Below are 17,804 nucleotides of genomic sequence, written 5' to 3'. Positions count from 1 at the left end.
TTCGCCGGGGCAATGTCACACACGTGCCTTGTATGGCTCACGTGTTGAACCTGGTTGTCCAGCAATTTTTAGCCCACTATCCCGGACTAGATGGCCTTCTGCAGAGTGCACGGTCGCTGTGTGCTCACTCCGCCGTTCGCATCCCGCAGTTCAACGACTTACATCTCTACAGAAGTCGTTGGGCCTGCCAGTTCACCGGCTGAAATGCGATGTGCCGACACGGTGGAATTCAACTCTGCACATGTTGCAGCGACTGTGACAGCACCGACAAGCCCTGGTGCAATACGTTCTGACGAAGATGTTTAGTGCTGACGATGCCATTATCAGCATGACTATTACGGTGATTTACATGCTGGAGCACATGTTAAACAGAATTCGGAGTCAGGTGGTGGGACAAGAGGAGGTGGAGGAAGTAGAGGAGGAGTCGTATGCGGAAGGGATAACATCTCCAAGGTCCAGACGGTTGGCAGCACCAAGGTGGCAGGCATGGGAGGGTGGGGGAGAGGGATTAACCAGGGCGCATGGTAGCAGCCAAATTGTTGAGGAAGGTGCAGGAGCCGAGGAAGAAGTGGAGGACGAACTGGCAATGGGCATGGAAGACTCATCAGATGAGGCAGACCTTGATCACATTTCTGTTGTGCGAGGTTGGAGGGAGAGGGCAGAGGAAGGAAGCATGATTCTTACCAACACAACAAGGACTTGGTCCTTCTGGATGCGCAAGACACATGAGTGCCTTCTTGCTGCACTACCTGCAACATGACCCCCGGATTGTCAGAATTCGAAGTAATCCCGACTACTGGGTTGCCACACTCTTAGATCCCCGGTACAAAAGTATATTTGCCGAAATAATTCCTGCCATAAAAAGGTATTGACGAATGCAAGAGTATCTGTTGCAGAATCTTACATGTGTTTTTCCACAAAACACCAGTGGTGCACGTAGTGAATCTCACAGTTCTAACTTGTCAACGGTGGGACTGTCGAGTCTTCATCACTCAAACAGTAACAGTAACACAGTATCTGCTGGTAACAGCAATTTTGTGGAATCGTTTCACCACTTTTTTAGACCATCCTTTGCAAGGCCACAGGAGACAAGAAGTCTGACACATAGTCAATGCCTAGAGAGGATGGTACAGGAGAATCTCCAAGTGAACATCGAAGCCATGACTGTGTCACTGGACCCTTGCTCATTTTGGTATTACAATCTTGAAAAATCGCCGGAGCTCGCCACTCACGCCTTGGAGATCTTGTCATGCCATGCAGCCAGCGTTCTCTCTGAACGTGTGTTCAGCGCTGCTGGTGGTGTGCTGACAGATAAGCGCACGCGGCTGTCCACTGAGAATGTAGACAGACTCATGTTCATAAAGATGATCAAATCATGGATTCGCAAGGACATTTCTACCCCTGTGTCATCCTTGGGAGACTAAAAGCTTGGGGATTTGGTAAAATCACCTCACCAACCGTTTTAAGCAACAGTGGGGCAATTGATGCCACTTAACCCTAGAACGCATGACCATAAAAATCTACACTTTCACATACCTGGGGCCCTTTAGGCCCATGTGTAAATAACATGGAATAACTCAAACTCAAATGACAAACAACTATATACATGAAGAATACCTAGAGTTTCAAAATTCTAACTAAAGCAATCTTGCAGAAAATAGAAAACAATTAACTGGGCGGGCCTGCAAGGCCACAGGTATGCGTTCTAGGGTTAAGTGGTGTCTGTGCCACAATTTTGGGAGTCCCCTTGCTGTGTCTTACGTGACGTTGGCATCGTCAATTCCAGGTGGGTTGGGTCGCACCCCCCCCTTTTAACTGTAAGAAACTACATACACTATGGCTTGGGGTAACACAGATGGTTGAGTCTGAAGAGCTGTTTACTCAGAGGTCTGCTCCAAATCTTCAGTGTCTGCTAGTCAGCGTAGAATTTTTAACTGCATCTAGCCTAGGCAATACTTTGGGCGTAGTAGCCCAGCTGCGAAGCAAGCTGCACCGCCTGTGTATCTAATAAGAATTTTTAAATTAATCTAGCCTAGGCAGACTGTGGGGACCCCCAACCAAACCCAGATGCTCAGCCCCCCTACCGCCCCCCTTTCATGGACAACCCAATAATGAACTCTTACAACTGGATGGGTGAGGATCGGTCACAGCTTTATTAACTCTTTATACTCATTCCATTAGAAAGGCATTTTATTTCTAAAATAATTCAGCTTGTTGCAGCATGCCCTGGGTCCCCACTCCGGCAAGTTGGCCAACAAGTTTAACTCTCCAACATGTCCTTTCTATTTCCAGGCCACGGAGGATCCAGCGTACTCGTATGCAGGACTCTGACCCCCACCCATCACTCTTAACGCTTGTTCCACTCCGTCCTGGAGTCCTGACAGGAATATGTCCAGTCCAATATCTATTAAGTGAACACCGTCGGGCCGTATGAGGCCTGCTTTATCTCCTTCCAGTTGTCGGTGTCGTATCACTACACCGCCTCTGTCTTTTCTAAATTTTGCCATCCGAATATTTATTACCCGCCTTGTCCATTCGATGGCCGTGATGTCTCGCGCACCTTGCCATACCGCTATCGGCACAATCTCTGACCATACTATAGCTAATTTTGTGAAAAATTCTTTGAAGCGCTCAGTGTCTAGTTTCATTATTGCCATTAGTTATGCGCTCTTGTGATGACCTAGGTTGTTTCCCCCGACCTGCATAACTAAGATGACCGGACCTCTTGCCTCTCTCCCTACCTTGATTACCTCCATTAGTACCTGTGGCCATAGCAGGCCTCTAATACCTCTCCAGTTGAAATATGTGTTATGAAACTCTAATTTCCTCCCGCCTGGGCGGACTTTCGCCCTTTTTTGTGCCTAATATATATACGAGTGGCCTATCACTCACACTGTTGGCTTAGCGTCACCTGTAGAAGAAACAAACCACGTTAGGATAACAAGTCCGGTCTTATGTATCTCGCCAAACACGTGGATCGCCATCTCCCTATCCTCTGAACTTCCGTTTCTGACAGTCCTGCTCTTGCTGCTTCCGTGGCTGCACCTATGCGGAATGAGTGTGTACCGTAATCTTTGGGGTGGTTCCCTGCCGATGTTATGCATTTATTAAATATAGCTTGGAACAGGTATCTTGATAATGGCGTTCCATCAATGTGTGATACGAAGAAATTACTTTGTGATCTGATGGTTAGATATGTTTTTACTATTGTTACTCGACTCAGTGTACCGTTTGTGGGTTGTAGAAGTACCCAAGTACCCCTGCCCACTGGAACCGTTTTCGATTGGTGTATGCGTACACGTATTGCATTATTGGCTATGACTACTTCCTGGTGTAATAAGCCTCCACTGGTGGTAATTTTGGATTGAGGGACTAATTCGCTTATACATAGCGCCCCGAAGAAGGCGATCACAAGTGCAGTAGACATTAGTGTTGCTTCAAATTGTGAGTGTCATGTTAATGGTGTTAGGGATAAGATGTGAGAAATCAGTTTTAGTGACACGGGACGGGACGTCTACATTCCTGACTTGGCTGACCCCTTTTCCACCCTTTTATGGATTGTCTGATGATGAATCTTTGTCACATCTCCCCAATTCAGTAGTTGGAAGTGAAATGCTACTCCGGTCAGACACCGCTGCGCTGACGCCCCTGATATGCTCCTCATCATTAGCTGGTGGAGAAATTCTATGGTGACTTGTGATCTGGCTTGTTCACATTGGTCAACCCGTCTGCCTGCTACTAGTCGTGTCCACTCTTCCCATGCCTTACCGTATGCTTGCCACGTTGATGGGGCAACTGACGCTCTGATTAATGGCATCAACTATTCGCCACTAGATCCCATAGGGAGGGTGGGCAACTGTTGCCCGATGGGTGGGCGTTGTGGAAGAGCTCTGTGAAAATCTGCCAATTGAATTGTTATAAAGCGTTAGCAGCAGCTTTATACCCCTCAGCATAGTGGCTAGCGCGGACCCATACATTGTGTTTTAGGCACAGGAATACTAGCCTGCGTAGTAGGCCTAGCACTGGGAGAGACGATGATGCCATCTTATTAGTGCAGTGCGCTAGGCTGGTGTTTTTTGTTATGAAGCGTAAATTTTTGTTAGCCAGGCGCGCGCCCCATATTTCTATTGCTACCACTATTGGGAAAAATTATTTTCAGGGCTAGATGCAGCTAAAAATTATTATTAATTTCAAAGCTGGTGGAGCTTGGTATAGATGGCCTAATACAATGAGTCCCACACACTGCTAGAAGCCCAAATATTTTTTCAGAGGTAGATGCAGATAAAAATTATTTTTAATTTGCAACCTGATGGAGGTCAGTATAGATGGACTAATAGAGAAAGTCCCACACACTGCTAGAAGGCCAAATATTTTTTCAGAGCTAGATGCAGATAAAAATTATATTCAATTTGCAACCTGATGGCGGTCAGTATAGATGGACTAATAGAGAAAGTCCCACACACTGCTAGAAGGCCAAATATTTTTTCAGAGCTAGATGCAGATAAAAATTATATTCAATTTGCAACCTGATGGAGGTCAGTATAGATGGACTAATAGAACAAGTCCCACACACAGCTAGAAGCCCAAATATTTTTTCAGAGGTACTGTAGATGCAGATAAAAATTATTTTTAATTTGCAACCTGATGGAGGTCAGTATAGATGGACTAATACAACAAGTCCCACACACAACTAGAAGCCCAATATTTTTTCAGAGCTAGATGCAGACAAAAAATTATTTTGAATTTGCAACCTGATGGAGGTCAGTATAGATGGACTAATAGAGAAAGTCCCACACACTGCTAGAAGGCCCAATATTTTTTCAGAGGTAGATGCAGAAAAAAATATATTCAGTTTGCAACCTGATGGAGGTCAGTATAGATGGACTAATACAACAAGTCCCACACACAGCTAGAAGCCCAATATTTTTTCAGAGGTAGATGCAGAAAAAAATATATTCAGTTTGCAACCTGATGGAGGTCTATATAGATGGATTAATAGAACAAGTCCCACACACAGCTAGAAGCCCAATATTTTTTCAGAGGTAGATGCAGAAAAAAATATATTCAGTTTGCAACCTGATGGAGGTCTGTATAGATGGATTAATAGAACAAGTCCCACACACAGCTAGAAGAACAATATTTTTTCAGAGGTAGATGCAAAAAAAAATATATTCAGTTTGCAACCTGATGGAGGTCTGTATAGATGGATTAATAGGACAAGTCCCACACACAGCTAGAAGCCCAATATTTTTTCAGAGGTAGATGTAGAAAAAAATATATTCAGTTTGCAACCTGATGGAGGTCAGTATAGATGGACTAATACAACAAGTCCCACACACAGCTAGAAGCCCAATATTTTTTCAGAGGTAGATGCAGAAAAAAATATATTCAGTTTGCAACCTGATGGAGGTCTGTATAGATGGATTAAAAGAACAAGTCCCACACACAGCTAGAAGCCCAAATATTTTTTCAGAGGTAGATGCAGATAAAAATTATTTTTAATTTGCAACCTGATGGAGGTCAGTATAGATGGACTAATAGAGAAAGTTCCACACACTGCTAGAAGGCCAAATATTTTTTCAGAGCTAGATGCAGATAAAAATTATATTCAATTTGCAACCTGATGGAGGTCAGTATAGATGGACTAATAGAATGATGCTATGCCGAAAAGATTTTACTTCACTAGGTGCAGTAAAAAAATTGGTATTCTATACACAGGTGGTATATCTTGCAACAAAGATAGGTTACTCCACTGACTAACACACTCTGCAATAGGGCAAAAAGGATTAGCTTTGCTAGATTCAACCAAATGCTGTGAAAAAACTTGCACAGCACTGGCACAGACCTGCCTGGCAAAAACTGATAGGAACTGATGTAACCTAGTCCTGAAAAGGACTCCAATTACAATTAGTCTTTACTCCCACAACCCAGTTATGATTTTGGTGCACGAACAGTTATCGAACATAACCTCGAACAGCCGAATTTTTCTCAAATTGTTCGTGTTCGCCGAACGGCTCGAACACCGCCCAAAACAGCTCGAATTTGAGATTGGCGAACAGTTCGAGTAGAACAACGCTCATCTCTAGACACAGATATAGGCATGTCATGCCCTTCTAAAACCAAAAAAGTGCGAAGCCGACACGGGCAGTCCGTTCCTGCCCGTGCAACCTCCGTGTCTCCGGGTTTGTGCCAGAGCTGCGGTGGACCCTGACGGCCAGCTCCCCTCTCTCAATACTGGTGCCTGTCCGCTAGTGGGTCGAGCCCCCCCACGGTGGGGGGGAGTAACATCTGCAGAAGAAAGACCATCTTCCAGCCAAACTAAGATGTCTACTTCTTTTCGTGGACAATGTGATACGATCCCTTTCTTGCGGACACGCCCATCGCTACAAATTACAGATGAGGCACAAAAACAGCAGGTGCTTCAACGTATATCAAGTGCTCCTTCAAGTGGGCTCTCGTCCACCTCAACTTCAACACCACAAATACTCCAGCCCTCAGAGGTGTCACCCCAATCGCACTTGCTTCCTCACAGCTCCCAAGTCTCCAGCTGCCCGTCTGAGTATGGGGTAACACAGATGGTTCACTCTGCACAGCTGTTTACTCATACTATAGCCTGGGAAACGGAGGTCTGCTCCAGAGCTTCTGCTAATCCAGCCGAGGAAATGATCTGCACTGATGCCCAGAATCTTTATGAGTCGGATCCAGGACCAGATGAAGAAGGTTCTGAACATAATGTAGACCCTCGTTCCCAAACTGTAACTCCTGTTGGTGGAGACAATGATGAAGACGATGATGAGACTCAAATACCTGATTGGAGCGACAACTTGACTTTTCGGTCAGGGCAGGAAGAGGTTGGCTCTGAGGACGACGGGTGTGAGAACACACAGGGTGATGATGACGAGGTTGGAGATCCCACTTACTGTCAACCCACAGTCAGCCAGTCGATGAAGTCAGCAGAGGAGGTGGAGGAGGATGTGTCTAGCCCAGGGGATGGGGATGACTCGGTACCCGGGCCTTTGCCTGGCCTTTGGGATGTCGCGGTGGTCGGCTCCTGGGCCCGTACCCTGGGGTCAGTCTTTAAAAGAGTGGATAATTGTTAATTTTATAAGAGTTCGTGACGCCACCTGTGGTATCTGGTGAGAAGCATCAGCGCTGCAGTAGCTATGCCTCAGAAAAGCATATGCAGGGGGAATGCAGGACAGGCGAGACCCAGCTGGGTCAGAGCAAGAACGGGAATGGACACGGTAGTCACTTCAGTACCTTTCACTGGTGGAAATTCAGGCACATCCCGGAGCACTGTAGGGTGAAGGGTGCATATCAGGATCCTCCCCAATGAGCGGGTGTAGGGCCTCCTGTTTCTTGCCTCTGCGTAGTAAGTTTCTGACCTGCCTGGAGCTAGGCCTAACTTTGTCTCTGTCCTGCGCTGGCTGACCTTGTGGTAGGGCCTTGTCTTGGAGTTCACGCTCCCAGTATGCGGGGCCTAAGTGTCTCCTGGCTCTGTTACATATCAGCACCTTAGCGATCCTGGGACTTGTTGTTCTCCAGGGATTCCAGTTATGCCTTACTGGGTCATAGAGATCCCAGTAAGCTCGGATCCGGTGTCCGGTAAATGCCTCGGGGTGAGCTTGTTAAGCTCCTTTGCCCCCTATTTACTAACTCTCCACTCGCCTTCGGCCTTCTCGGGCCCTCACTAGGCTATACACACTAATGGCAGCTTGCCATGCTTCACCGATCTTATGGCGCCGGCACACCTTAAACTCTAACTGGGCTCCCTGAATCTAGCTAGCAGGAGCCTTGTGCTCCACTGCTGAACTATTAACTGAGTTCTCTAGACTAGACTGAGCTCCACTGCAGACTGACCTCTCTTAGGCTTCTCTACTGCAGGAACTCTTCAGAGGAACTGAACTGCCTAGCTCCACCTTCCCTATTTATATCCCTAACGGGCTCCCTCTGCTGGTCTGAGGTGGAAGGTGGAGATGTGTGAATGTTTATGGGGGCCTCTTGTGGAGGATTCCATCAATGCACTCTTCTAGGATCTGTGATACCAAGCGCAGTTGGGCGTCACAGATGCTATTGATGACGAGGTTAGGTTGCGCCTTCCTGGACAGAGATGAAGTACTGGAAGCACATCAACAACTGCATCCTCAAACACAACTCTGCCTCTGACCACAAGTCGTAGTGGCTCTTCAGGTCGCATGGGCTCTAAGCCTTGCATAGCCTGGGTATTTTTTCAGATCGATAAGGATGATCCAACTCGTGTTATCTGTAATATTTGTCAACTAAAGCTAAGTAGAGGCCAAAAAATCCATAGTTTGAGTACTTCATGCATGAACCGTCACATGAATATGAAGCATAAGTTGCAGTGGGAAGCTCACTGTGCTACAATGTGGCCTAGCGGGCCGTGCCAACCACCGTCTGCCCCATCTTGTGCATCCGCGGCCTCTTCATCCTCTGTGACTGGGGGGACAGCAGTCACACATGTTTTTGGATGCAGACCTGCCACCTCTTTACCCGCAACAGCCAGTGTGATTGGCAGGTCATCATTTTATTTGGAAGTGGAAAGACCAGCTCATGTTGAGCGCTCTCCGTCATCGAGAGCACCACCTTTGGATCAAGGCAACCTAACTTTTCCGCCTGCATCTTCCTCACAGACCGGCAAGTTTGCCGGGGACAACCTACTCAACCCTGTCAAAGCACAACAACCAGCCCTTGTTCCCTCAGATGTGGACAAGTAAAAGACCATTTCCTCCTAGCCATGACAAAGCTAAGAGGTTGAATTTCACCATCTGCAAGCTGTTGTCTACAGAAATGCTGCCTTTCCGCCTGGTGGACACAGAGGATTTTCGAGACCTTATGTCCATCGCAGTGCCCCCAGTACCAGATGCCCAGTCGGCACTACTTCTCAAGAAAGGTGTGCCTGCGCTCCACCAGCATGTCGCACACAACATCACCGCTTCTTTGAGAAACTCTGTGTGTGACAGGGTGCATTTCACCACAGACACTTGTGCAAGTAGGCATGGACAGGGGCGTTACATGTCACTGACTGAGCACTGGGTAACTATGGTGACAGCAGGAAAAGGGGCTGCTGCCCAAGTCTTGCTGTCCCCACGAGTTGTAGGTCAATCCTCTTTATCTAGAAGTTCCTCCACTGCTTCTGCCTCCTCAACCTCCTCTCAGTCCTCCACCTGCACCCAAAGCCTGTCTGGTAATGCCGCCTGCTTTCTAACTGCACAGAAGGAATCCTGCACACCTCCTTACTATGCTGGCAGCAGGGCTCAACTGCATCAGGCGGTGTTTACTTTGAAATGTCTGGGAAATGTGAGTCACACAGCTGAGAAGTTGTGGTTAGCTCTGGAGACCCAGTTTCATGAATGGTTGTCTCCTCTGGACCTGCAACCTGGGAAGGCCGTGTGCGACAATGCTGCAAACCTGGGTGCGGCCCTTCACCGGGGCAATGTCACACATGTGCCTTGTATGGCTCACGTGTTGAACCTGGTTGTCCAGCAATTTTTAGCCCACTATCCCGGACTAGATGGCCTTCTGCAGATGGCACGGTCGCTGTGTGCTCACTTCCACTGTTCGCATCCTGCAGCTCAACGACTTACATCTCTACAGAAGTCGTTGAGCCTGCCAGTTCACCGGCTGAAATGCGTTGTGCCGACACGGTGGAATTCAACTCTGCACATGTTGTAGCGACTGTGGCAGCACCGACAAGCCCTGGTGCAATACGTTCTGACGTATAGCCTGGGCCAAAGAGATCCAGAGGTGGGGCAAATCACGCTGCAGGAGTGGTCTCAGATCAGGGACCTATGAAGTTGACGCACCCCCTGGGCCGTGGGGTACCCGGAGCCGGGCCGGTAGACGCTGGGGGTTGTAGTCACTGTGGCGGCGACCCGGTCCGTGACCCAGGGCGGTCAATCCAAGGGTAATTTGTATATATGGGTTTTATAATGTCCGACTACGCCACCTGTGGGGTGCGGCCAAAGGGGCCGCCACTGCAGAACAGTCCTCTGAAGCTGGTGGTTTTGCAGCAATGGTATTATTACTCCCCACAGGAAGAGTGTAGCTTCAGGGCAGTGTGGGTGGATGATGGTGGTTGTAGTGCAGGGAGTCAGTAATGAGCACAGAGTCCGTGTGATGCAGTCCCAAGATCTTTTCTCACAGTTGTTGCAGTCAAGATTGCAGGTACCAGAGCAATCTCCCCCGTCGTGCTGTGCGTACTCAGTGAGGGGCTCAGTCCACCCCCAGATAGCTCCGGAGTACTTAACAGGACCCCCTTCTGTGTGTCCTTTCTCTTGCCTTCTCCCTGCACCTCACACCCAGTGACACTTCTATCCTGTATAATCGGGCCTTGGTGGGCAACATGTGTTCCGTCCCCTGGGTTCTATGTGGCTACCTTCTTAGTGAGACTGGTGTGGACTTTGGCCTGCAGTACATGAAATGCTGCTGCCTCCGGTTTCTAGTTGAGCCTTGCTGTTTCTCCGCTAGTTGAGGGACCGGTTCCCCTTATATAGCCCGACCCCTCTACCTCCTGGTAGCAGCAGGCGTACGGTGGCCTTCTGTACGGCCCATACCCCTAGGGTCCCTTCGGTTCCTGGAGCCTTCCTGCTCCCACTCCTCTCTTTTCTCCTTCAGTCCTGGGCCTCCCAGGCTAGGCCCGCCTCTGGAGCACAGCTCATGCAGAGCCTCTGCTCCTGTCACTTCTCCTCCTCTGACTGGCTTGCTCTTTCTAAGATGGCTTCCTATTTATACTCTCCTTGTCATGTGCTCCCCTAAGCTGCTTTCTCCACCCACACCCACTACATAGGACCCTCCCACCAGCTAGGGACCTGGGACTGTGCTCTACCTTAGGAGAAATCTCGCCCGACCCTCACTGCGGGTATGAGTTGGATGCAGGTGTTAGGGTCCCGAGCCATACTCCTTCCTTACCTGTGGGTGAGATACCACACCTCTGGGTGAGATGCAGTACCTCTGTGGCGACTGAACCCTCAGGGGCGCCACACACCCTTCTGCACAGTTTTGAAATGGCGACGAAGATGTTTAGTGCTGACGACGATGCCATTATCAGCATGACTATTCTTGTGATTTACATGCTGGAGCACACGTTAAACAGAATTCGGAGTCAGGTGGTGGGACAAGAGGAGGTGGAGGAAGTAGAGGAGGAGTCGTATGCAGAAGGGATAACATCTCCAAGGTCCAGACGGTCGGCATCACCAAGGCGGCAGGCATGGGAGGGTGGGGGAGAGGGATTAACCAGGGCGCATGGTAGCAGCCAAACTGTTGAGGAAGGTGCAGGAGCCGAGGAAGAAGTGGAGGACGAACTGGCGATGGGCATGTAAGACTCATCAGATGAGGGAGACCTTGATCACATTTCTGTTGTGCGAGGTTGGGGGGAGAGGGCAGAGGAAGGAAGCATGATTCTTACCAACACAACAAGGACTTGGTCCTTCTGGATGCGCAAGACACAAGAGTGCCTTCTTGCTGCACTACCTGCAACATGACCCTCGGATTGTCAGAATTCGAAGTAATCCCGACTACTGGGTTGCCACACTCTTAGATCCCCGGTACAAAAGTAAATTTTCCAAAATAATTCCTGCCATAGAAAGGGATTCACGCATGCAGGAGTATCAGCAGAGGCTGTTGCAGAATCTTACATATGCTCTTCCACAAAACACCAGTGGTGCGCGTAGTGAATCTCACAGTTCTAACTTGCAAACCGTGGAACTGTCGAGTCTTCATCACTCAAACCGTAACAGTAACAGAGTATCTGCTGGTAACAGCAATTTTGTGGAATCGTTTCACCACTTATTTAGACCATCCTTTGCAAGGCCACAGGAGACAAGAAGTCTGACACATAGTCAACGCCTAGAGAGGATGGTACAGGAGTATCTCCAAGTGAACATCGAAGCTATGACTGTGTCACTGGACCCTTGCTCATTTTGGGCTTCCAATCTGGAAAAATGGCCGGAGCTCGCCACTCACGCCTTGGAGATCTTGTCATGCCCTGCAGCCAGCGTTCTCTCTGAACGTGGTTCAGCGCTGCTGGTGGTGTGCTGACAGATAAGCGCATGCGGCTGTCCACTGAGAATGTAGACACACGTTCATAAAGATGAACAAATCATGGATCCGCAAGGACTTTTCTACCCCTGTGCCATCCTGGGGAGACATAAGCTTGAGCATTTGGTAAAATCACCTCACCAACCGTTTTAAGCAACTCTGGGGCAATTGATGCCACTTAAGTGGTGTCTGTGCCACAATTGTTGGAAAAAATGGAGACTCTTTTTGGAGTCCCCTTGCTGTGTTTTACGTGACGTTGGCATCGTCAATTCCAGGTGGGTTGGGTCGCTCCCCCCCCCCCCCTTTTAACTGTAAGAAACTACATACACTATGGCTTGGGATAACACAGGTGGTTGAGTCTGAAGAGCTGTTTACTCAGAGGTCTGCTCCAAAGTTTCAGTGTCTGATAGTCAGCGTAGAATTTTTAACTGCATCTAGCCTAGGCAATACTTTGGGCGTAGTAGCCCAGCTGCGAAGCAAGCTGCTCCGCCTGTGTATCTAATAAGAATTTTTAAATTTATCTAGCCTAGGCAGACTGTGGGGACCCCCAACCAAACCCAGACGCTCAGCCCCCCTACCGCCCCCCTTTCCTTGACAATACAATAATGTAACTCTTACAAGTGGATGGGTGAGGATCGGTCACAGCTTTATTAACTCTTTATACTCATTCCATTAGAAAGGCATTTTATTTCTAAAATAATTCAGCTTGTTGCAGCATGCCCTGGGTCTCCACAACGGCAAGTTGGCCAACAAGTGTAACTCTCCAACATGTCCTTTCTATTTCCAGGCCACGGAGGATCCTGCGTACTCGTATGCAGGACTCTGACCCCCATCCATCACTCTTAACGCTTGTTCCACTCCGTCCTGGAGTCCTGACAGGAATATGTCCAGTCCAATATCCATTAAGTGAACACCGTCGGGCCGTATGATGCCTGCTTTATCTCCTTCCAGTTGTCGGTGTTGTGTCACTACACCGCCTCTGTCTCCTCTATATTTTGCCATCCGAATATTTATTACCCGCCTTGTCCGTTCGATGGCCGTGATATCTCATGCACCTTGCAATACCGCTATCGGCACAATCTCTGACCATACTATAGTTAGTTTTGTGAAAAATTCTCTGAAGTGCTCAGTGTCTAGTTTCATTATTGCCATTAGTTATGCACTCTTGTGATGACCTAGGTCGTTTCCCCGGGCCTGTATAGCTAAGATGACCGGAACTATTGCCTCTCTCCCTACCTTGATTACCTCCATTAGTACCTGTGGCCATAGCAGGCCTCTAATACCTCTCCAGTTGAAATATGTGTTATGAAACTGTAATATCCTCTGGCCTGGGCAGACTTTCGCCCTTTTTTCTGCCCAATATATATACGAGTGGCCTATCACCCACACTGTTGGCTTAGCGTTACCTGTAAAAGAAGCAAACCACATTAGGATAACAAGTCCGGTCTTATGTATCTCGCCAAACACGTGGATCGCCATCTCCCTATCCTCTGAACTTCCGTTTCTGAGAGTCCTGCTCTTGTTGCTTCCGTGGCCGCGCCTATGCGGAATGAGTATGTCCCGTAATCTTTGGAGTGGTTCCCTGCCGATGTTATGCATCTAAATATAGCTTGGAACTGGTATCTTGATAATGGCATTCAATCAATGTGTGATAGGAAGAAAATACTTTGTGATCGGATGGTTATATATGTTTTTACTATTGTTACCTGACTCAGTGTACCGTTTGTGGGTTGTAGAAGTACCCAAGTGCCCCTGCCCGCTGGAACCGTTTTCGATTGGCGTATGCGTAGATGTATTGCATTATTGGCTATGACTACGTCCAGGTGTAATAAGCCTCCACTGGTGGTAATTTTGGATTGAGGGACTAATTCACTTATGCATAGCGCCACGAAGAAGGCGATCGAAAATGCAGTAGACAGTAGTGTTGCTTCAAATTGTGAGTGTCATGTTAATGGTGTTACGGATATGATGTGAGAAATCAGTTTTAGTGAAACGGGACGGGACGTCTACACTCCTGACTTGGCTGACCCCTTTTCCACCCTTTCAGTAGTTGGAAGTGAAATGCTAGTCCGGTCAGAAACCGCTGCGCTGACGCCCCTGATATGCCCCTCATCATTAGCTGGTGGAGAAATTCTATGGTGACTTGTAATCTGGCTTGTTCACATTGGTCAACCCGTCTGCCTGCTACTAGTCTTGTCCACTCTTCCCATGCCTTACCGTATGCTTGCCACGTCGACGGGGTAACTGACGCTCTGATTAATGGCATCAACTATTCGCCACTAGATCCCATAGGGAGGGTGGGCAACTGTTGCCCGATGGGTGGGCGTTGGGGAGGAGCTCTGTGAAAATCTGCCAATTGAATTGTGATAAAGCGTTAACAGCAGCTTTAGACCCCTCAGCATCGTGGCTAGCGCGGACCCATGCAATGTGTTATAGGCACAGGAATGCTAGCCGGCGTAGACAGGAGAGACGATGATGCCATCTTATTAATGCAGTGCGCTAGGCTGGTGTTTTTTGTTATGAAGCGTATATTTTTGTTAGCCAGGAGCGCGCCCCATATTTCTATTGCTACCACTATTGGGAAGAAAAAAATTTTTCCGGGCAAGATGCAGCTAAAAATTATTAGTAATTTCAAAGCTGGTGGAGCTTAGTACAGATGGCCTAATAGAATGAGTACCACACACTGCTAATATGCCCAAAATTAGTTTACAGGCAAGATGCAGCTAAAAATTATTATTAATTTCAAAGCTGATGGAGCTTGGTTTAGATGGCCTATTACAATGAGTACCACATACTGCTACTAAGCCCAAAATTATTTTCCGGGCTAGATGCAGCTAAAAATTATTTTGAATTTGCAACCTTGTGGAGGCTAGTATAGATGGACTAATAGAACAAGTCCCACACACTGCTACAAGCCGAAGCCCAAAAATTTTTTCAGAGCTAGATGCAGATGAAAATTATTTTGAATTTGCAACCTGGTGGAGGTTAGTATAGCTGGACTAATAGAACAAGTCCCACACACTGCTACAACCCGAAACCCAAATATTTTTTCAGAGCTAGTTGCAGATAAAAATTATATTGAATTTGCAACCTGGTGGAGGTTAGTATAGATGGACTAATAGAACAAGTCCCACACACTGCTACAAGCCGAAGCCCAAATATTTTTTCAGAGCTAGATGCAGATAAAAATTATTTTGAATTTGCAACCTGGTGGAGGTTAGTATAGATGGACTAATAGAACAAGTCCCACACACTGCTACAAGCCGAAGCCCAAATATTTTTTCAGAGCTAGATGCAGATAAAAATTATTTTGAATTTGCAACCTGGTGGAGGTTAGTATAGATGGACTAATAGAACAAGACCCACACACTGCTACAAGCCGAAGCCCAAATATTTTTTCAGAGCTAGATGCAGATAAAAATTATATTTAATTTGCAACCTGGAGGAGGTTAGTATAGATGGACTAATAGAACAAGTCCTACACACTGCTACAAGCCGAAGCCCAAATATTTTTTCAGAGCTAGATGCAGATAAAAATTATTTTGAATTTGCAACCTGGTGGAGGTTAGTATAGATGGACTAATAGATCATGTCCCACACACTGCTGAAAGCCGAAGCCCAAATATTTTTTCAGAGCTAGATGCAGACAAAAATTATTTTGAATTTACAACTTGGTGGAGGTTAGTATAGATGCACTAATAGAACAAGTCACACACACTGCTACAAGCCGAAGCCCAAATATTTTTTCAGAGCTAGATGCAGATAAAAATTATTTTGAATTTGCAACCTGGTGGAGGTTAGTATAGATGGACTAATAGAACACGTCCCACACACTGCTACAAGCCGAAGCCCACATTTTTTTTCAGAGCAAGATGCAGATAAAAATTATTTTGAATTTGCAACCTGGTGGAGGTTAGTATAGATGGAATAATAGAACAAGTCCCACACACTGCTACAAGCCCAAGCCCAAATATTTTTTCAGAGCAAGATGTAGATAAAAATTATTTTGAATTTGCAACCTGTTGGAGGTTAGTATAGATGGACTAACAGAACAAGTCCCACACACTGCTACAAGCCGAAGCCCATATATTTTTTCAGAGCTAGATGCAGATAAAAATTATTTTGAATTTGCAACCTGGTGGAGGTTAGTATAGATGGACTAATAGAACAAGTCCCGCACACTGCTACAAGCCGAAGCCCAAATATTTTTTCAGAGCTAGATGCAGATAAAAATTATATTGAATTTGCAACCTGGTGGAGGTTAGTATAGATGGACTAATAGAACAAGTCCCACACACTGCTACAAGCCGAAATATTTTTTCAGAGCTAGATGCAGATAAAAATTATATTGAATTTGCAACCTGGTGGAGGTTAGTATAGATGGACTAATAGAACAAGTCCCACACACTGCTACAAGCCGAAATATTTTTTCAGAGCTAGATGTAGATAAAAATTATTTTGAATTTGCAACCTGGTGGAGGTTAGTATAGATGTACTAATAAAATGATGCTATGCCCAAAAGGTTTTACTTCACTAAGTGCAGTAAAAAAATTTGTATTCTATATACAGGTGGTGTAGCTTGCAACACAGATAGGCTGCTCCACTGATTAACACACACTCCAAGAGGCCAAAAAGGATTTGCTTTGCTAGATTTAGCCAAATGCTGTGAAAAAAACTTGCACAGCACTGGCACAGACCTGCCTGGCAGAAAGTGATAGGAACAGATGTAACCTAGCCCTCAAAAGGACTGCTATTAAAATTAGTCTTTACTCCCAACCTATCTATTTAAGAGCACAGATCTGGCTGATAAAAGTGATAGGAACTGATGTAACCTAGTCCTCAAAAGGACTGCAATCACAACTATTCCCTACTCCCAAGTTATCTGTAGATTTGTGCGAAAATTAGCTTGAAATTAACACTGAAAGTATAGCGCACACAGCAACAGCGGTGCCGTCTAACACGTAGATGCAGCAGTGAGAAAATGGTGGCGACGGGGAAAATGGCTGGGTCTTATAGGGCAAGGACATGTGACATACACTGCCAATGACACATGCCCTTGCTTGTGTGAAAAAAAGCAGTTCGCTCCATGTGTGCGCTGCTGATAGGCTGACAGATTGCACCTCCCCACTGTAAATGCGGGAAAGAGAAAAAAAAATGGAGATCTTCATTATTTCTGCAGAGATCCATCCCATGCCCCTCCCCCCGCCCCGCTGTACACTCAAACTGCGTATTAACATTAATTTTCAGCATTACTGATAAAAAATCCAGTTATGATTTTGGTGCACGAACAGTTATCGAACATAACCTCGAACAGCCGAATTTTTTTCAAATCGTTCATGTTCGCCGAACGTCTCGAATAGTGTTGAGCCACCCCCGTAGTGTTCGAGTTCGGTTCGGTTCGTCGAACACCCGTGTGTTCGCCGAACTGTTCGTCGAACACCTTCGAACACCGTTAAAAACAATGGCAGGCAAACAAAAACACATAGAAACACATAGAAAACACCTTCAAAGGTGTCCAAAAGCTGACAAACTGCTCAGAAGACACAACTAACACATGGAAAAGTGACAAGTACATATAGTCATGCGAAAAGAAAAGAGGTGGAGTAGTAAAAGGAGGGGGAGACACAGATATAGGCATGTCATGCCCTTCTAAAATCCAAAAAGTGAGAAGCCGACACGTTCAGTCCGCTCCTGCCCGTGCCACCTCCGTGTCGCCGGGTTTGTGCCAGAGCCACGGTGAACCCTGA

Source organism: Phyllobates terribilis, unplaced genomic scaffold (assembly GCF_046119375.1).
Source record: "Phyllobates terribilis strain yellow unplaced genomic scaffold, ASM4611937v1 Scaffold_8__6_contigs__length_399053987, whole genome shotgun sequence".
NCBI lineage: Eukaryota > Metazoa > Chordata > Amphibia > Anura > Dendrobatidae > Phyllobates > Phyllobates terribilis.
Note: the sequence above shows the minus strand (reverse complement) of the source record.